Genomic DNA, 18,660 nt, shown 5'->3' on the forward strand with positions numbered 1-18,660 from the left:
CTCAGTGTGAGAAAACATCTCCCTTCGACCTTACCTTTGTAAAGAAAGACAAAAGAGCATTGCTGTGGTCTACCCATGAAGACTGTCCCCAAAAGGGACTGTAATGCATGGGCAGTTTGGAGGTGAAGCTTGGCACAAGGCTTCCCTCTGAGAAGAATGCTATGGAAGGCTATACTTAGGACTTAGCCTTGTTACCTATAGTTTTCTATGGATAATCCTGTGGTAGACGATGGCTTACCTCCTCCTGTGCTGGACTTTTCTCCTCCTTTTCAATATTGTACTTGAAATTCTAGCCAGAGCCATACGACAAAAAAAGGAGATCAAGGGGATACAAATTGGAAAGGAAGAGGTCAAATTTTCATGATTTGCAGATGATATGATAGTTTACATAAATGGCTCAAAAAACTCTACCAGGGGACTCTTACAGCTGATTAACATCTTCAGCAAAGTGGCAGGCTTCAAGATCAACTCAAGAAAATCAGTAGACCTACTATATACTGATGATAAAAGGACTGAGAAAGCAATCAGAGAAGCATCACCCTTTACAATTGCCACAAACAACATAAATACTTTGGGGTAATGCTAACCAAACAAGTGAAAGACCTGTATCGAAAGAACTTTGAGTCTTTAAAGAAAGAAATTAAAGAAGCCCTCAGAAAATGGAAAGATCTCCCATGATCTTGGATAGGTAGGATCAATGTAGTAAAAATGGCAATCCTGCCAAAAGCAATCTACAGATTCAATGCAATCGCCATTAAAATCCCAGCACAATTCTTCACAGACCTTGAAAGAACAATAATCAATTTTGTATGGAAAAACAAAAGACCAGGATAGCCAAAACAACCCTGTTCAACAAGGCAACGTGCAGAGGCATCACCATCCCTGACTTCAACCTCTATTATAGAACTATAGTCCTGAAAACAGCTTGGTATTGGCAAAAAATAGACAGGTAGACCAATGTAATTGAATATCTGATCTTTGACCGAAGCTAAAAATATACAATGGAAAAAAGAAAGCATTGTCAACAAATGATGCTGGCATAACTGGATGCTGGCATGTAGAAGAATGTGGATCCATCCATGTCTATCGCCATGGATCAAAGACCTCAACATAAATCCAGCCACACTGAACCTCTTAGAAGAGAAAGTGGGTGGTGCCCTTGAACGAATTGTACAGGAGACAACCTCCTGAACATAACACAGGTAGCACAGACAGTGAGATCAACAATTAGTAAATGGGACCGCCTTAAACTGAGAAGCTTCTGTAAGGCAAAGGACATAGTCAGCAAGACAAAAAGGCCGCCCACAGAATGGGAAAAATATTCACTAACCCCACATCTGACAGAGGGCTGATCTCCAAAATTTACAAAGAACTCAAAAAGCAAGTCTCCAAATCACCAAAGGATCCAATTAAAAAGGGGGCTACAGAACTGAATAGAGCATTCTCAATAGAGGAGCCTAAAATGGCTGTGAGGCACTTGAGAAAGTGGTCAGTATCCTTAGTCATCCTTAGCCATCCAGGAAATGTAAATCAAAACAACTCTGAGACACCATCTCACTCCTGTCTAGTGGCTAAAATCAAAAACACCAACAACAATTTATGCTAGAGAGGATGTGGTGAAAGAGGAACACTCCTCCCTTGCTGGTGGGAGTGCCAACTTTTACAGCCACTTTGGAAATCAGTACAGAGATTCCTCAGAAAAATGGGAATAAACCTACCACAAGACCCAGCAACCCCACTCTTAGGCATATATCCAAAAGATGCCCATTCATACAACAAGGATGTCTGTTCCAGTATGTTCATGAGAACATTTGTAATAGCCAGAACTTGGAAGCAACTTAGATGCCCCTCAACTGAAGAGTGGATAGAGAAAATGTGGTACATTTACACAATGGAGTACTATTCAGCAGAAAAAAACAATGGAATCCTGAAATTTACAGGCAAATGGATGGCACTAGAAGAAACCATCCTGAGTGAGGTAACCCAGTCACAAAAAGAGAAACATGGCATGTACTCTCTCATATATGGATTTTAGACATGGATATGGGGAGTACCAGCCTATAATCCTATGTCCAGAGAGTCTGGGAAACAGAACCTTCATTCAGTGGCTGATGGAAGAATAGGCAGACTCCCATGGCTATGCAATGAATTGAACTCAAGAAATCCAGTGCCAGAGAGGGAGGACTGATGACCAAAGGGATTAAGACTGGGCTGGTTTTACCCCCAGAAACAGCTTACCTGACAAGGGTTCGCTCTTGAATCCCAGACTGATGCCTGGGAATTAAGCATGGGACTGATCGAGACCCCCTGAATGTTGGTGTCAGTGAGGAGGCCTAGGTAATCTATTTAGCCTTGGGTAGTATACTGATCAGTATTTATCCCAGGCATACAAATGGACTTTGGACTCCCATCCAACAATGAGAGATGAACTCTCACCCTAAACTCTTCGGGGAGGGTCCAGGCCCTGTCCTGGATGAAATGACAGACTATGAACACCCCCACGGAGGGCCTCACCCTCCCTGGGGACATTTGGGGGTTGGCGGGATGGCAAGGGAGGAGGGGGGAAAGGGAGAGGCACCTGGAATTGACATGTGAAGCAACCTTGTTTCTAATTTAAATTTAAAAATAAAAAATATCCCAAAAAAGCATTCCCTTGTCAAGACCGTTCTCTTGAAGCCCACCAAGACAGGTGACTGGACAAGGGGGAGCTGTTGAACCCCAGACTGATGGCTGAAAGGCCAACAGGTGACTGATCCAGACTCCACCAATGTAGGGTCAGTGAGGAGGCTCAGAAATCTCTGGGGCCTTGGGTAATATTTTAGTGTTTACCATGGTGTAGGAATGTACACTGGGAGACCATTCAGCTCTCTCAGCCTGGACACACGGGGATGAAATGACAGACTCTGGAGCTCCCCCCAAGGAGGGCCTCACATTCCTTGGGGAAGGATGTGGGGATTTGGTGCAGGGCTGGGGAGAACTGGTGGAGGCACAAGAGAGGAGGGGTGAAAGAGGGAGCTGAGATTGACATGTGAAGCATGCATATTTCTAATTTAAATAAAAACATATATTGTGGAAAAAACTTGTAAAATTGGGGGAAAAGGTCTCAATAGATTATTTCCACACAGTTTTAGGAGTTTCTTTGTATGCGTGTAACATGTCACTGGGTTTTGACAGAGGTCTGCATTATAGCTATTACTTTGACAGAAGTACAGACATTCTGAAGACTGTCTTCAGTTGTGTGAACAGCTGCACAGATTCCTCTCATCAATGTTTTTGTACTTTTAGGGCACCAATCTTTTGTTTCTGCTTATTCATAAATTTCAGTTCTTTCTTGTAAATGGAATTGTTTCTCAATTCAGCAATGGTTCATAAAAGAAGATGTCACAAAAAATAAATATTACATTTGTTTAACATAATGGAAGTAGTAGTTTTCTTCTACTGTTTAGTCCATGACCTCTCCATCCAAGGTTTATACAAACATGTATTTCCATAGACAGATACGCAGTGAGAACAAGTGCTTCTAATTAAATGTAGGGTTTTCATTTTTTGCACACATGAGCTCAGCAGATCTACCGTTGAAGATGAATGAATATTTCCTTAGACTTGTGACTTGGATGAAACAAAAGTAGAACACCATCCTGGGCACACGGAACACTTCCAAACAACGAGAAATCAAGCAGCAGGAGCTGATTGGTGAGCACACAAGCAGCCGTGGTTTCAATTCTGAGGACCAAATGCATATGCCTGTTTTTCCAGCTTTCATGGGAGTTAGAATGAACAGAAGTTCAAGTCATCCTCAGCAACATAGAGTTTGGGGTCAGCCTGTGCAACAGGAAATGCTGTCTCTAAATAAATGTATTTACAAAATATGTAAAACCATGGAGGGCAACTGGGACTGATGGGTGTGAATACCATTATCTGAGGTGTCAAACATGGCAATGACACAGCTCCTACCTTCTATGAATGAGACACCAGCTAGATTTCACAACATCTAGGAGTGGGAATAGCTGGATTATGGTCCATTAAGTGAGGCTTTCATTTGGTGATTGCTAAACGGTTTCTGCATCCTTATGCAGCCACCTAAACATGCACTGTGTAGCCATGTGACCTTTGACACTTGTCAGAAAGCAGCAATAACCTGTCAAAATGGATCCAGGGCTGAAAAGGTAGCCTTAGAGAAGAGCCATCCCGAGGTAGGGAGAGAGCCAGAGGATTAGAGAGTCCCCACAACCAGGAAAGGCTCCCTAAGGAGAAGGCACCGACCCAGCTGCAGGCTGGCAGGGAGTGACAGGCAGGTGGCAGAAGGTTCAGGCTCAATAAAGGGTGGTGCAGAGTGGGTGCTGAGGAGAAGCAATGGCGGGGGGGGGGGAAGGAGTGCAATTTGGAGCAGGAACAGGGCAGGTCGCCCAGGATCCAGGGAGAGGGAAAAGCAAGGTTATCTACAGTGATTACTTTGGGTAAATTTAGTACCTAATATTTTATACACACTCATTAAGTTTATACACCTGAGTAATGGGCATTATTAAACAAAGGTTATCTTTTATAATGTACTCCTCCATGTGTCTAGGCCGGGAGAGTATCCCCCATATGGAATGATCTCCCAAAGCCCATTCATGCACAGGAATAAATACTGGTTCCACTGCCAATGGCCCCATAGACTGCCCAGGCCTCCAAAACTAACAGCCATGTTCAGGAGGCATGGTTTGATCTTATCCATACACCTGTGCATTTATTGGAATTTTTACAGTAGGGAAAAGGCTACCCTAAATGTCTGATACCTGGCTTTTATTTGTATTGGGACTTTTGTCTCTAGGGCAGGGGGTACTTAGCAGGAGCTTAATCCTGCTATATGATGACATTGGCTGTTCAGGAGAAAATACCTGGTAGACACAGGCAGAGCAATGTACTGTGGGGGGCTTAGTTACAGAAGAGGAGACAGACAGAAGGACCTGCATTTGGTTGTAAGAGGGGGCTTTGTTTGAATGGAATATTATCTAGCAGTAAGTAACTGACACATCATTATGGATGAGTGTGTGTGTGTGTGTGTGTGTGTGTTTGAGAGTGTTTGTGTATGAGAGAGAGAGAGAGAGAGAGAGAGAGAGAGAGAGAGAGAGAGAGAGAGAATTTTCATGGTCATTTATACTTCACAGGACCAGAAAACGTATTCTGTGTATGTGGGGGGGGGTAGGTTTATAGGTATTTTATTTGCTACGTAGGGCTAACCTCAAAGGACCTGTGAACTCCCATGTGTGTATGTTCATATGTGTGTCATTGGCTATAGAAGAGATTGTGATCAGTACCTGACTCCAAACTCTGCATGGGGAGGTTGTGGTTGTAAGACTGGGAACAAATTGAAGGACATGACACCTTGCCATATATAGAGGGATTTGGTTGTAAGGGAATGGGAAATATTATATCAGAACCTGACATCGTGATCTGGTGTGAGTGTATGGCTTGGGGGCTTTGACTATGGGTGATGCGATACCTACTGGACCCAACACCCATCTTTTTCTGTCTTGCCCTCGGGCTCTTCTGTTTCTGCCTCCTCTCACTCTCCCTTCCCCTCTCTTCTGTGTTTGTGTGTGTATAACTTGGTTATTCAGTATTTACAACGAAGTAGGTTCTGATATTTGTGTGTTGATTTGGCTGTAGGGGAGGCTACAACTTGCTGAATCTGATACTTACCCGTGTGTGTGAGACTTTGCATTTGAAGGGAGAAAAGTCAGGACTTGACACACAGCATGTGGTCCTGTGTTTCTGTGCAGGGACAGAGAAGTCGTTGGTTGTTCTGTGCATTTGTGCACAGAGATCCCAGACAGATTGCATCTTTCCACACTTCTTCTCTGCCATAGTTGTGAAAATACATGGTTTCAGAAGGTCTGATTTGTGTTTGCACTGTTTCTAATCTGTCCTGAGTGAAGGGGCCATCTGTGCACTATAATGAGATTGATAACTACCTTAAATGCCATCATAGAGCCTTCATCCAGTAGCTGATGGAAGCAGAAGCAGAGATTCACAACCAAGAACTGAGCAGAACTCCTGGAATCCAGTTGTAGAGAGGGAGGAGTGATGAGCACAGGGGTCCAGACCATCTGGCAGAACCCACAGAAACAGCTGACCTGACAAGTTGGAGCTCACAGACCACTGTAAAGAGAAGCCTTTTCCTTGCTAGCCGCTTTGGTTTATCACCCGCCAGTCGCCTGGGCTCTGACGCGTTGTAGTCCCCAAATAACACACAAGACGCTATATTAATTATGAAGCTGTTGGGCTTGCTTGTTTCTTACTGGCTAGCTCTGACTTAAGTAATTACCCCATAATTGTTAATCTAAGTATTTCTCTTATCGGAGAATAGTTCCTGGCTTCCTACCCCATGGCGTTATATCTTGACTCTCTGTGTTTCTCCTTCCCAGAGTCCTCCTAGACTCCTAGTCCCACCTATCTTAGTTCCCTATAGACCAACAGTGCTTTATTGACAAATAACAGGACTTCCCCAACAGACCACAGTGTGACAGTTGGGTTCCCAGCATAGGACTGAAACAGGCCCTCTGAATGTGGGTGCCAGTGGGGGCCTTGGGCAGTCCATGGGACTTCTGGCAGTGGAACCAATGTAGATATATGGGGAGGGACCTAGGTCCTGCCCCAAATGATGTGACAGACTTTGATTATCCACCAATGGAGGCCTCACCCTTCCTGGAGTGTGGATGGGGGATTTTTGGAGGGCATGGGAGGATGGGAGGGAGAGGGAACTGGGATTGTTTTGTAAAATAAGATTGTGTATGCTAAATACAAATTTATTTGAAAAGATCTTCAATGATAAAATGTCAAAAGGAATAAAAGTCTGGATGATATATTCATATATACATTTTACCCAAGTTTTAAAATAATTGACAGGCAGTAATATTTTCCAACTATTCAATAAGGGAACAGGAAAGAGATGCTTTCCCATATCTTCTAAAAGGCCTATAGTAGCCTTCTCCAGACCTAGTAACATGAGCTTTCCTTCCTTGATTCTACATGCTGAAAAAAAATAGACACTGACATCCACCCCTCAGTTTTCCCTGAGTTCCCCAAGTGTGTGTTGTGAACAGACACACAAATAACTCAGAGCAAGATAAGTAAACAGAACAAAATAACCCTAACCCTAAAATAAGCAGACTATAAGCCAACAGTTTATGCACCTAAACATGACAATCCTTTTTGAAATCACTTGAAACTTTCTGTAAGTTCAATAGAACAGAAACAAGGCCAAGTTTAGTTCATGACTGAGGGACCGAAGGGCATACTAATTTAAAAATTGGCAAATAAAGCATATGAAGAGAAGGGTCCAGGCAGTGGGGCCGAGGGACTTTAATCCCAGCACTCAGGAGGCAGAAGCAGACAGATCTCTGTGAGTTCTAGGTCAGACTTGTAGACAGAGCACGTTCCATAGGAAAGGATCCAAAACTCACAGAGAAACCCTGTCTCAAAAAAAAAAAAAACCCAAACCAACCAAATAAAGAAACAAAACAAAAAACCTCATAAAAAAAAGCAAAAAATGAAGATACAGGGTAAAAGCCTGTAGTTTCAAGAATGTAATTCAGTTATTTTCCAGAAAACAGTTGCAAATGAAGATGACTTTGTTATGTGGGACATGTCAGTCTCAATATATAAATTTTGAGGGAACATGACTGGCGGTGGTGGTGATGAATGTCTTTAACCCAGTACTTGGAAGGCAGAGGCAGGCAGGTCTCCGTGTTTGAGGACTGCCTGGTCTACAGAGGTAATGTCAAGACAGACTCCATAGCTTCACAAAGAAATTTTGTATCAAAATCCAAAAAACAAAACAAAACAAAACCCTAACAACCCCGCAAATATTGAGGGAGGGAACTTAACATATGTCACTGAGGACAAGGAATAGAACAGCAGTCTCCCTAGGATGGTCCACAATATTCTGAGAAGGAGCCTGTGTGTCTCAGCCACCACAGACTCTTTAGACAAAAGAGACAGAGAACTGGGTAGTTTGGAATCCAGGCTGGGGTTCCTGACGAGTCAGCCAATAGGAACAATGTCCAGTGTGGCCCAATCCGCACTCCAAAGTGTTTTTGACAAAGAGAGCATTCTGGGTTCCATGAAGACAAAATATCCTTGGAAGACAGCAGCCAATGAGGCTGTACCTGGTGTTGCTTCTGATGATCATAAAACCATCTTCCAATTTGCGGCTTAAGAAAGCACTGTCTGTGCGCACTGCCACTGGCACTGGTGTCAGCGAAGTGAACGCTCTGCCTTCACTCGCAAGACTGGCACCAACTGCCTGTGGACCACTCAGCTCGTGCTGTCTGTGCATCCCTATCTGCGACCTGATTGGTGACAGGTGACAGGTACAGATCTGAGCCGATCAGATTGACACACCAATCAAGACACCCTCATTGGTTAACTTGAAGTCACAGTGACTTGTGTCAGCTCTAAAGTGATCTAGCACGTGCCTACCCATGTGGACAGCAGGCAGGGGTCCCGTGAGAGCAGGCTTAGAGCAGAAGGCTTTGCTTGCTCTGTGCCATTTGTTCAAGGACGTCCCGGTCAGCACGTATCTCCCTGCTCCTTTTCCCTTCCAGGGTCTCCTGTAAATAGACTTGGTTTTCTCAGCCCCAGGCCCCCACCTGCCTGGTCCCCTGGACTCCCACAGCTAGCGTTTCCCCCGGCAGATTGCACAGGTGGTGTTTAGCAAGCCACAAATGAACAGGCCTTCTCAGCCCAGCCAGCGCCTCTACTCTAGCCGGGTCCCGCCCACGAGCAGTGCAGACTCCCGAGTACAGTGCAGTCCCTGCCCGTCCTGGCCCAGCTGCCCATGTCTACCCTTCTGGGTCACAAATAATGATGATCCCTTCTCAGATCACCTTTTCAGCCTCCCAAGGAGCCTAGTATATCCCTGGACAGGGGCGTTCTACATATGTTGTCCCAACATTGCAGTACCCTGTGCAGCCAGGAGCCCCGGGTGCAAGCCCTACTGAGTTTGGGATCTACGCTGGTGCCTATTATTCAGCCCAAGATGTGCAGCAGTTTCCTGCTAGTGTGGCTCCTGCCCCAGTTCTGATGAACAACCACCCCAGATTGCTCCTAAGAAGGAGCGCAAAACTATCCGAATCTGAGACCCAAACCAAGGAGGGAAGGATATCACAGATGAGATCATGTCTGTCGCTCACACTGCCTCTACATCCACTCCGTCTGGGGAGGCGTTTTGGAGCCTCAGCCTAATGGGGAGTCGCCTCAGGTTGCTGCCATTATCCGGCCAGATGACCGATCACAGGGAGCAGCCATTGGGGGTCAGCGAGGACTGGCTGGTCCAGAGCACAGCCCTGGCACAGAATCTCAGCCTTCATCTCCTTTTCCAATCCCATCACCAACCTCAATTTTGGAATCCGGATCTGAGTCTAATCTTGGAATCCTCTCTATTCCTGGGGACACTATGACAGTGGCGATGATACAAATGTATAACGATACTCGAAGCTATATAGGGAAAACAATATATTTATTTACCAGAGAGAGAGAGAGAGAGAGTCGCACAGACCAGGAGTTAGAAGCGTGGCTGGCTTCCAGGAGAAAAGGGAAGCCCCTTTTCCTTTCACTTCCTTTTATCTCTACCTTGACCCTGCCCTGTTGGGCAGATAGCTTTGTGGGATTCACTCCTACACAAATGTCTGTAGAAGAATCCACTCCCATCTCTTGTGAAACTGGAGAACCATATTGCCTGTTTCCAGATTCCACTATTGCTCAACCCATACTGGAAGCAGAAGTGACAGTCAGCAGACCCATTCCAGAATCTGAGTTCTCTTCCAGTCCTCTCCAGGTTTCCACGGCCCTGGCGCCTCATCGGGCAGAAACTCATGAGCCCAATGGCATGGTCCCATCCGAGGATCTGAAGCCAGAGGTGGAGTCAAGCATAGAGCCAGCTTCTCCTCCTCTTTCAGCTTGTGCTTCTGAGTCGCCTGTGCCCATTGCTCCAACTACCCAACCTGAGGAACTGCTTAATGGAGCCCTCTTGCCACCACCAGTGGACTTAAGCCCAGTCAGTGAGCCAGAGGAACCAGCCAGGGAGGTTTCTTCATCCATGGCACAAGGCACCATTCTTTGTGCCACAACACCTGTGTCTCCTTCAGAGCCTTCTCCTGCTCAGGAGGAAGAAATAGAGGAAGAAGAAGGCAGGGAAGCTGAGAGGGAAAGGGGGCCGAGGACCTCCTCCTTGACAGCGCCCCTGTCCCAGCCCAATTGTGTCAGAATTTAGAGGTGGCCTCAGCCAAAGAGGAGGCAGAAAATTAAAGAGCAAAATAGGAAGGGTGACTTTCTGAGTGTCTTCATGGAGGAGGACCCAAGGAGGTAGAGAATCAGCCTCCCACAGGCAGTACCCCAAACCCAGTCAGAGGGCAGCACCACGCCCTCACAGCCTGAGGAAGCAGATGAAACCCAGGAGTCTAAGGAAGACAAAATTCACAGTGCTGAGAACATCCAGCCTGGGGAAGAGAAGTACGAATACAAGTGAGATCAGGAGAAGCCTCTGAACCTTGAGGAGAGGAAGTGCTATGACAGGGACTTCTTTCTGGGCTCTCAGTTTATCTTTGCCAGGTGCAGAAACCAGAAACACTGCCCCATATCACCGATGTGGTCCTGGACAAGGTCAATAAAACACCACTTCAGCAACTGGATCACTCCAGACTACCTGGCATAAACTGTGGCCCAGATTTACTCCATCCTTTGCCAAACTTGGCCGACCAACCCTCAACAGCTGTGGGCACCAAGGGCTGCAGGCTGGCCTGGGACCCAGGCGATCTCAGCAGGGCCCAAGAAAGGAAACGTGGAAGATCATTTCATCCGTGATAATGACTGAAGACATAAAACTGAACAAGGCTGAGAAGACTTGAAAACCCAGTAGCAAACGGACAGCTGCTGATGAGGATCGAGGGGAAGAGGATGCTAATGGAAGAAAACCCAGGACCTGTTCCGCAGGGTGCGCTCCATCCGGAACAAGCTGACGCCCCAGATGTTCCAGCAGCTGATGAAGCAGGTGACACAGCCGGCCACTGACACCGAGGAACGCCTCACAGGAGTTACTGACCTCATCTTTGAGAAAGCCATTTCAGAGCCCAGTTTCTCTGTGGCTTAGGCCAACATGTGCCATTGACTCATGGCGCTGAAAAGCCAACAGTGACTGTGAGTTTTCGAAAACCATTGTTAAATCGACGCCAGAAGGAATCTGAGAAAGACAAAAATGTTGAAGTTTTTGAAAAAAAGCAAAACGAGATGGATGAAGCCGCTGCAGCAGAAGAACGGGGTCGCCTGAAGGAAGAGCTGGGAGAGGCCAGGACACAGTTCGATGGCGCTCTTTAGGGAACATCACAGTCACTGGAGAGTTATTCAAGCTGAAGATGTTAACTGAAGCAATAATGCATGACTGTGTGGTCAAACTGCTTAGGAACCATGATGAAGAGTCCCTGTAGTGCCTCTGTCACCTCCTCACTATTGGCAAAGACCTGGACTTTGCAAAAGCCAAGCCTCGAATGGATCAGTATTTCAACCAAATTCAACCATTAAAGAAAGGAAGAACTCATCTCCAATCCGTTTTATGTTGCAGGATGTACTGGGTCTGCAGCAGAGCAATTGGGCACCACGCTGAGGGGATCAGGGTCCCTGAGATGGAAGAGCCCCGAGAACACATCAAAGTGCAGCAACTCATGCCCAAAGGCAGCGACAACTGTCAGGGTCGCCCTCCAGCCCTGCCCATCAGCCATGGCCTTCCACTTGTGGATGATGGTGGCTGGAATACTGTCCTCATTAGCAAAGGCAGCCGTCCCATTGACACCAAGATCACCAAGCCTGGTTCCATGGAATCCAACAACCAGCTCTGCACTGGGACGGCGACTGAGTTGGGGCAAGGGCAGCAGTGGGGGCTCAGGAGCTAAGCCCTCAGACACAGCGTCAGTCGCTACTCATCCAGTACCTTTTTTGCTCTTCAGCAAGCATTACCCACAGAGAACACAGAGAGCAGGCATTCTGTATAGAGGAGTAGCTTAAGCTGGGAACGAGGTGAGAAAGCCTGGGGCCAGGGATACAACTTCCCATTCCTTTGATAAAGAGGAGACTGATCACAGTCTGCACATACAATGAAATCCGAGCTGGTGAAGGATAGCATGGCATGTCAGTGTGCAGGGTGACAGGCACAGGGATGAAAGTGGGGGTGAGGTTTGCCAGAATTGGTAGGACACAAAGAACAGTCAGTAAACATTTAACCCTATAGAGGAAGCAGCCTGAGACATGAGAGATATTTGGGGGTGTCCATGAACACACAAAAGTGATCCTAAGTGGTCAGAGATTAACAGAAATAAAACCAGTCACAGTGCACTACCATAAAAATACATAGTGGGTTTCCTGATTGCTGTCATGTTTTTTCCTAATTTATTTTGATTATATTGATTAGTAAGACTGTCTTTTGTAGCTAGAGAGATTTATTGGTAGCTAGCAGAATGCCCAAGACATAATTAGTAGTTTGGAAGTTTTAACTCCAACCACTAATCAGTCTCTGAGTTGGGGACAGGAGCTGGAGTGTGAGCTAATTGCTAGTGGACAGGGATTAGAGTGCTCATGCCTACCCAAGGAGACTATTATATAGTGTTGTAGGTAGCACCGTAGAGCCTCTGCTGGTGAACATTTTAAAGTTCTGTGTGGGTGGGCTGCTCAGAAAGGGCATGGAAGGACTGTGTGGTATTCAACCCTCATTCCTGGCTCCATGCATCCTTTCCATTCTGCTCGTCTGAAGTTGTATTCTTTATAATGAAGCAATAAATGTAAACAAAAGGATTTTTTCTGAGTTCTGTGAGCAATCCTGGCAAATTAATAAGGCTGATATGGGGTCATGGAAATGTAGAATTTTTGTGAGGTGGGCAGTCTTTGTGATACTGGGCTCCTTCACCTTGGAGATCTATGCTAAAATGGGTAGTTTGTGTCAGAGATGAGTTAAATTGTCTTGAGAGTTGGATTTTAGTTTGTGTGAGGAAAAGCTCCATGTGTTTGGTTCAGAAGTGTGAGGGAAAAGTAGACTAGCCCCACTCACAACTAAGACATTGACAGTGGATGACTGTATTGGAATGCTGCTGGCTCTACCAAAATTCATGCTTGAACACAGTCCCTAATGTAACAGAATGTAGCCTTTGGGAACTGATTAGGCCAAGACTCAAGACCAAGTTTAAGTTCCCTTACAAAAAAGTTTGCAACAGGGAGTGTATCTCTGCTGTCTGACTTTGTCTACTATAGGCTGCGATGCTCTTTACTTCTGGTGTTCAAGGTAGTATCGGGGGGTGGGGGACAGTCTTGCCTCAAGAGCCAAGCTTGACAGCATCTTAGTCCTGGACTCACTCTGCAGAGCTGTAAGGATCACATTCCTTCTATAATGCTAGCCTCTGGTACCCTGCTACTGCAGCACAAATAAACCAAGAACTGATTCGTCTTCTCTCCCATTTACCAGATTGTCCTTATAGGAAGTGAGTCTCGTGAAGGAAAGAAGCCCAATTAATTATAGACAAGCACTGATGAGCACTCAAGAAAGACAGTATAAGAAGGAAGAAAATTCCCTGGAAAATAAGAAAACACAATGAATGCAACCAATAGATGAGCCAAATCAAATGACAACAAAACAAGCAGATATGCTTTATAGGAAGCCTTTTCTCCCTCTACCTGTCTCTCTTCAGAGCTCAGAAAAGAAAAAAACACATTCCCTCAATAATATAGATTTTATTTTAACTTCATATAGCTTAGGCTGACCTCAGAATGGCTATGTGTCCAAGGCTGTCCTTGAACCCTTTATTCTCTTCCCCTCTCCAGTGTAGTACCATCAGTATCACCACATCCTGTTCAGAAATGACGTTAAATTAAAAAAGGAAACAGTAGATGTTACGAAAATTAGTAAGATGGAAATAGAGTATGATACACCTTAGGAAATTAATCCATTTTTTAGAAAACATAAGGAAATTGGGTAGATGGAGGACAGCCACATACCTGAGCATTGTCACTCAACTTGGGTGGGTAGAAGAGAACCATGGGCCTGACCAATGACACATTGCCTTGAACACTTGCAAGTAAAGCTGATTGGACAAAAGGGTGCATGTGACACACTGCAGCTCCCAGTGCCATTAATTCTAATGTAGAGTTGATGGACAGATGGGAAAGATGGAGGAACATTGTGTTTTGTCTGTTTTTTATTGTTGTTTTGTTTACTTTTCGTCAATGTTTTTATTTGTATCTTTATTTCTTTTTTTTGTCTAAAATAAATGTTTTTATTATAAAATGCTAACTCTATTTTAAAATGCAAACAAAGTATTTATTTGCAATCTAATTTTAATAAAGTTTTAAAGATTATAAAAAGATATATAATTTCAGCTCATTCTAATTTTCTTTTTTTTATCATTTTTTATTTTAATTTTAAATAGCTTGTTTTACATGTCAATCCAGTTCCCTCTCCCTCCCCTCCTCCCGCACTCCCCTTCCCCCCCACCCTCCCACACTATTGCCAAATCCTTCCACATAGGGGATATCTAGAGTCTGTCATTTTACTCTGGGTAGGGTCAAGGCACTCCCCTAAGAGTCCAGGCTGAGAGAGCATGCCTCTTTGTGCTATAGGCACACGAAGACTGTTTGTATACCAGGGATAGACACTGATCCACAGCTCAGGGCCCCATAGGTTGCCCAGGCCTTCTCGCTGACACTCACATTTGGGGGGTCCAAATCAGTCCCATGCTGGCCTCCCCACTGTCGGTCTGGGGTCCAAGAGCTCTCCCCTGTTCAGATCAGCTGTCTCTGCTGGTTTTGCCAGCCCATTCTTTGCCAATTTGCTCATCACTCCTCTCTCTCTGTCACTGGGTTCCTTGGGTTCAGTTCAGTGATTAACTGTGTGTTTGCCTCTGCTTCCATCAGTCACAGGATGAAGTCTCCCGGATGGTTATAGACATCAAGTTCATTATCAGGAATGGGCATTCGAGGTGGTCCCTCCACTATTGCTTAGCTTGCCAATTGGTGTTATCCCTTTAGATCACTCGAGGTCACTCTGGTGCCTGATCTGTCTTCGATCCTATGATTCCCTCTTCCCCCTATTCTACCCCCACTCCCTCAACTTCCTGTTCCCCCATGACCAACTCTCTTCCTCTTCACCCCCTCTCTTCTTCCAGGTCCCATTCCCCCCCACCCCTCGTCGTGTTCCCCATCCATTCAGGGGATCTTGTCTCCATCCTCTTCTCTTGGGTACTATGCATATATGCATATCTTTTAGGTTCTTTTCTGTTTCCCAGACTCTCTATCTGTGGAAGTGCAGACTGGCACTATCCTGATCCATGTCTAAAATCCATATATGAGTGAGTACATACCATGTTTGTCTTTTTGCGACTGGGTTACCTCACTCAGGATGGTTTCTTCCAGTGCTATCCATTTCCCTGCGAATTTCAAGATTCCATTGTTTTTTTCTGCTGAGTAATACTCCATTGTGTAAATGTACCACATTTTCTCTATCCACTCTTCAGTTGAGGGGCATCTAGGTTGCTTCCAGGTTCTGGCTATTACAAACAATGCTGCTATGAACATAGTGGAGCAGATGCCCTTGTTGTATGAACCTGCCTCATTTGGATAAATGCCTAAGAGTGGAATTGCTGGGTCTAGTGGTAGATTAATTCCCATTTTCCTGAGGAATCTCCATACTGATTTCCAAAGAGGCTATATGAGTCGGCACTCCCACCAGCAGTGGAGGAGTGTTCCTCTCTCTCCACATCCTCTCCAGCATTAATTGTCTTCGGTGTTTTTGATTTTAGCCATTCTGACAGGAGTAAGATGGTATCTCAGAGTTGTTTTGATTTGCATTTCCCTGATGGCTAAGGATGTTGAGCACTTTCTTAAGTGTCTCTTGGCCATTTTAGCCTCCTCTACTGAGAATTCTCTATTTAGCTCTGTACCCCACCTTTTAATTGGATCCTTTGGTGTTTTGGAGACTTGTTTCTTGAGTTCCTTGTAAATTTTGGAGATTAGCCCTCTGTCAGATGTAGGGTTAGTGAGTATCTTTTCCCATTCTGTGGCCTGCCTTTTTGTCTTTTTGACTGTGTCCTTTGCCTTACAGAAGCTTTTTAGTTTCAGAAGGTCCCATTTGTTAATTGTCGATCTCAGTGCCTGTGCCACTGGTGTTATGTTTAGGAAGTGGTCTCCTGTACCAACTCATTGAAGAGTATCTCCCACTTTCTCTTCTAAAAGTTTCAGTGTGGCTGGATGTATGTTGAGATCTTTGATCCATTTGGACTTAAGTTTTGTACAAGGCGATAAACATGGATCTATCTGCAGTCTTCTGCATACCAGTACCCAGTTATGCCAGCACCATTTGTTGAAGATGCTTTCTTTTTTCCACTGTACAGTTTTAGCTTCTTTGTCAAAAATCAGGTGTTCATAGGTGTGTGGGTTAAAATTAGGGCTTTTGATTCGGTTCCATTGGTCTACCTGCCTATTTTTTTGCCAATACCAAGCTGTTTTCAGGACTATAGCTCTACAATAGAGCTTGAAGTCAGGTATGGTGGTGCCTCCTGAAGTTCCTTTATTGTATAGGGATGTTTTAGCTGTCCTGGGCCTTTTGTTTTTCCATATAAAGTTGATTAATGTTCTTTCCAGTTCCTTGAAGAATTGTGATGGAATTTTGATAGGGATTGCATTGAATCTATAGACTGCTTTTGGCAAGATTGCCATTTTGATTATGTTGATCCTACCAATCCAAGAGCATGGGAGATCTTTCCATTTTCTGGTATCTTCTTTGATTTCTTTCTTTAAAGACACAAAGTTCTTGATATACAGGTCTTGAATTTCCTTGGTTAACATTATCCCCAGATATTTGATGCTGTTTTTGGCTATTGTAAAGGGTGATGTTTCTCTGATTTCTTTCTCAGTCACTTCATCATCTGTATATAATAGGGCCACTGTTTTTTTTTTGAGTTTACCTTGTATCCTGCCACATTGCTGAAGGTGTTTATCAGCTCTAGGAGTAACCTTGCGGAGTTTTTTGGGCCACTTATGTAAACTATCATATCATCTGCAAATAGTGAAAGTTTGACTTCTTTTTTTATCATTTTTTATTTTAATTTTAAATAGCTTGTTTTACATGTCAATCCCAGTTCCATCTCCCTACCCTCTTCCCGCACTCCCCTTCCCCCGCCTCCCACCCTATTGCCAAATCCTTCCACATAGGGGATATCTAGAGTCTGTCATTTTACTCTTGGTAGGGTCAAGGCACTCCCCTAAGAGTCCAGGCTGAGAGAGCATCTCTCTTTGTGCTATAGGCACATGAAGACAGTTTGTATACCAGGGATAAACACTGATCCACAGCTCAGGGCCCCATAGGTTGCCCAGGCCTTCTCGCTGACACTCACATTTGGGGGGTCCAAATCAGTCCCATGCTGGCCTCCCCACTGTCGGTCTGGGGTCCAAGAGCTCTCCCCTGTTCAGATCAGCTGTCTCTGCTGGTTTTGCCAGCCCATTCTTTGCCAATTTGCTCATCACTCCTCTCTCTCTGTCACTGGGTTCCTTGGGTTCAGTTCAGTGATTAGTTGTGTGTTTGCCTCTGCTTCCATCAGTCACAGGATGAAGGCTCCCTGATGGTTATAGACATCAAGTTCATTATCAGGAATGGGCATTCGAGGTGGTCCCTCCACTATTGCTTAGCTTGCCAATTGATGTTATACCTTTAGATCACTCGAGGTCACTCTGGTGCCTGATCTGTCTTCGATCCTATGATTCCCTCTTCCCCCTATTCTACCTCCACCCCCTCAACTTCCTGTTCCCCCATGACCAACTCCCTTCCTCTTTACCCCCTCTATTCTTCCCGGGTCCCACTACCCCCCACCCCTCGCCGTGTTCCCCATCCATTCAGAGGATCTTGTCTCCATCCTCTTCTCTTGGGTACTATGCATATATGCATATCTTTTAGGTTCTTTCCTGTTTCCCAGACTCTCTATCTGTGGAAGTGCAGACTGGCACTATCCTGATCCATATCTAAAATCCATATATGAGTGAGTACATACCATGTTTGTCTTTTTGCGACTGGGTTACCTCACTCAGGATGGTTTCTTCCAGTGCTATCCATTTCCCTGCGAATTTCAAGATTCCATTGTTTTTTTCTGCTGAGTAATACTCCATTGTGTAAATGTACCACATTTTCTCTATCCACTCTTCAGTTGAGGGGCATCTAGGTTGCTTCCAGGTTCTGGCTATTACAAACAATGCTGCTATGAACATAGTGGAGCAGATGCCCTTGTTGTATGAACCTGCCTCATTTGGATAAATGCCTAAGAGTGGAATTGCTGGGTCTAGTGGTAGATTAATTCCCATTTTCCTGAGGAATCTCCATACTGATTTCCAAAGAGGCTATATGAGTCGGCACTCCCACCAGCAGTGGAGGAGTGTTCCTCTCTCTCCACATCCTCTCCAGCATTAATTGTCTTCGGTGTTTTTGATTTTAGCCATTCTGACAGGAGTAAGATGGTATCTCAGAGTTGTTTTGATTTGCATTTCCCTGATGGCTAAGGATGTTGAGCACTTTCTTAAGTGTCTCTTGGCCATTTTAGCCTCCTCTACTGAGAATTCTCTATTTAGCTCTGTACCCCACCTTTTAATTGGATC

The 18,660-nt window shown here is 45.0% G+C and overlaps 2 pseudogenes; one reads left to right on the plus strand and one right to left on the minus strand.

Moving 5' to 3' along the window:
* Window positions 1–8,141: 8,141 nt before the first annotated feature.
* LOC101840354 lies at window positions 8,142–12,098 on the plus strand (annotated as a pseudogene).
* Window positions 12,099–13,775: 1,677 nt separating this feature from the next.
* Window positions 13,776–18,660, minus strand: part of LOC121139027 — a 75,531-nt pseudogene continuing 70,646 nt past the window's right edge.

Source organism: Mesocricetus auratus, unplaced genomic scaffold (assembly GCF_017639785.1).
Source record: "Mesocricetus auratus isolate SY011 unplaced genomic scaffold, BCM_Maur_2.0 Super-Scaffold_6730, whole genome shotgun sequence".
NCBI lineage: Eukaryota > Metazoa > Chordata > Mammalia > Rodentia > Cricetidae > Mesocricetus > Mesocricetus auratus.